The following is a 3486-nucleotide window of genomic DNA, read 5'->3' as shown; positions in this document are numbered from 1 at the left end:
AAAATATAATCAATGCAGCCGTATAATTAAACTAGCTAAAGTCCACACAAATCCTCAAATCGTATTTCCTGCCTTGACTAGAAATTTCAAGAGTTATAATTTCAGCACATCTGGAAGGCACAGATTGAAGAAAACTGACCTAGAGAAAGAACCAGTAGATTAAAACGTTAGGCTAAGCAAAAAGTCCAGATATAAAGAGAATATAAATCTTTTAACGTATCCAGAACACCGTTCCAGTCTCCCATAACAATCAAAGAGTTATAGTCCATCACCACAATTTTCTGATGTAATTGTCTATAAAATTGCTTTTGAGCTGCAAGTTGATTAGGGGCATAAACCCCTATTATTAAACACTTTTTTCCATTTAAATTTATTTCCACGAATAGATATCTTCCTTCTTTATCAACTTCTTTTAAAATAGGTGAAAGATGTCTTTTAATATATATTGCAACCCCAGCTCTCTTTTTTAAGGCAGGTGCTGCAAACAAATCTCCAAGCTTAGAGTTCAATAATAATTTTTGATCTTTAGCCACAATATGAGTCTCTTGTAAACATGTAATATCATTGTTAAAATGTCTTAGATAATGAAAAATCTTACGTCTTTTGTGGGGAACATTAAGTCCACCCACATTCCAAGATATAAGCTTACACATTGGCAGGTTTCAATCCACTGACAATACTTGATGCATAGGACTTCACAAAGACCTTAGGTCTAGCGCCACCTACTGGCTCCGAAATAGCCGGTAACTGACAATCATCTGTAGGGCTATCAGCTGTCGGGCGGGCTGTCATCTGTCTTTCCTTTTCCTTGCGTCTATGAGCTGCGCGCGTGATTCTTTGTTCCTTCCCATCAGCTTTTGGGCTCCCCTCTACATCCTGAACGGGAGCAGAGGGGAGATCCACAATCATTTGCTCAGCCACATCAGTCCTCTGGGATGTGGGTGGGCATTCTGACTGTAAAATAGACGCCATAAAATCCTTAGCTTTCTTAATCGAGTTAAGCCTGTAGCGTTTACCAGCTAGCGTTACAATTATGCCCACCGGTATGTCCCATCTGAAATTTATTTGTCTGTTCTTGAGCTCCTGTGCCAAAAAAGCATAGTCTCTGCGCGCTCTAAGTATTTTCGCTGGAATTTCTTTTAAAAGAATAATGTCTTGATTTAAAATCTTAAATCTCTGTTGGTAAAAGAGCTGCATTATTTCATTACGTCTCGACTTTCTTGTAAAATAGACCACTATATCTCTAGGCAAATTTCTTTGTCGAGCAATCCAAGAATTCACCCTAAAAACACGCTCTATTTCCAAGTAAATTTCCTGGCCACAAGACAGAGCATCCCCAAGTGCATCTGCAATTACTTGTCTTAAATTCTCCTTTGGGTCCTCAGCCAGCCCGCGAATCCGAATTGCAAACTCCATATCACGAAATTGAGCAATCAGCACATCACCCTTAACATTTTCCAGACTCTCCTCTACAAGTTCAAGTCTATGGTCACTTGCTTCTGCTCTTTGTTCATTCTCCTCCACCCTCTCTGCCACCGCGTCTACGTAATCAGCCAAACCTTTAAAAGCAGTTGCCACATTCAAACAAAAATCCTCATGTTTCTGTGATAAATCTTGTTGTTGTTGTGATAAATCCAATTGTTGTTGTGATAATTGATCAAATCTATTTTGCATTTTAACATCCATCGCTTGAAACATCTCAGTCATTTGTTTAATAGTTGCAGACATCATATCCTGCAGCTCTCTACCAGGAGGCGGTGGGGACGAAGAAGATGGAGGGTGAGGCGGGTGGGAAGTTTTTGAAGTTGGCTGCGGTGTCTGGGACATCGGGGATGTAGTAGATTTTACAGTTGAAGGCACAATTTTTCTCGAAGCCATATTTGCAACAAAATTCGAGTTGTTAAAAAGTCTTAAGCAATTCAGCCAGAGCAGATAATTCACCGGTTAAAAGTAGCAAAAGTTCCAGACCGGAAATCACTTTCACTTCTTGCTGAAAAATATCAATCCATCGCCATTTTAAGTTCACTTTCCCTCAATCCACCTCAGGTATAGGGAAGAACTTATTATCCAAGTTAGAGTAGAGTCCAAGATAGAAAGCAAACTTCCAGGGTCGGTTCGTCTGCTTACAAGAAAAACTCACAGTTCAGTTTAAGTTGCAGCGGTGGCGGCGGCTTCTAGCTTCGCTACGGCGAAGGCGTCCTGGATCGCGGAGAAGCCCGGGGCTCCGGAGGAGTTCTCACCTACATCGTCCACAAAGGACGACTCGGGAACTCAACTCCTACCCCGGGCAGCTCACCTATCCCCTTTTCTACCAATGGCTTCTACAAACTATGTGGGTTTTTTAAAAGACCGATTGGTTTTGCACAAGATTGTTTTCTTAAATGCTTTATGAATAAATCATAATTAGTTAGATTCCTGCAATGTGTTTAAACTGTAAACAGGTTGACAAATCAAAATGCCTGGGTTTCATTACAACATACGAAATGAAATCAAGCCAACCAGGTGGCTTCTTAGCACGATGGGTAGCGCTACTATGAATCGTTTTGATTGGCTGTCCCTGCTTAAATTAAATGCCTGCTAATTCACTGACTTACAAAACAGCAAATCAGATTTTGGGTTAATGACTGATGAAACCCCCCAGTCGTTCTTGCTGCTTTGTCCTGCCAAGGGACACAGCTAACAAACCCAGATAGTTCTCAAGTTCCAGATTCCTGGTTTGTATGACTTAAACAATCAATGGATGAAACTGTTGAGGCTTACCAAAAATGCACACTGGTCACAGATACATGCAGGAGCAAATTAAGTGATATTCATTAGCATTCTGTCCATCAGTGGTAAAAATTCTAATCTACTGTTTTATGCCATCATGGATCTGGAACGGAGAAGCACCAAGGATGCTATAAAAGTACTTTGATATCTCCATCCATTCACGCCCATGTTATTACATTAGGTGTGCCCAACGGTATACTACACCTAGTACACCCTTGTCCATGAAAATAACAGATCTCACAAACTGCTTTTTAGATGTCCCTTCCTTTAAAAAGTGTGTTTTATTATTGGCCAATAAATAAAGTTCTAAGTCCATTTTAGTTGTACAGATCTGGGAATAGGTTTTCCCAGATATAGCTACATGTACAGATATGGGGGGGGGATGTTTTCATTAATTTAACTTAATTTAGTTAAGTAATTTATCTCTTGTTGGCTGATTTTATTTAAATAGAGTTACATTTCACCGTTTAGGCTTAACACAGTAGAAAATACCTATTTTCCAGAGCTCAAAACAATTAAAAAAAATATAATCAATGCAGCCGTATAATTAAACTAGCTAAAGTCCACACAAATCCTCAAATCGTATTTCCTGCCTTGACTAGAAATTTCAAGAGTTATAATTTCAGCACATCTGGAAGGCACAGATTGAAGAAAACTGACCTAGAGAAAGAACCAGTAGATTAAAACGTTAGGCTAAGCAAAAAGTCCAGATATAAA

The sequence above is a fragment of the Protobothrops mucrosquamatus genome, unplaced genomic scaffold (assembly GCF_001527695.2).
Source record: "Protobothrops mucrosquamatus isolate PMUCROS unplaced genomic scaffold, P.Mucros_1.0 scaffold_40, whole genome shotgun sequence".
Classification (NCBI taxonomy): domain Eukaryota; kingdom Metazoa; phylum Chordata; class Lepidosauria; order Squamata; family Viperidae; genus Protobothrops; species Protobothrops mucrosquamatus.
The sequence above is the reverse complement of the archived record's forward strand: the minus strand, read 5'-3'. Positions refer to the sequence as shown.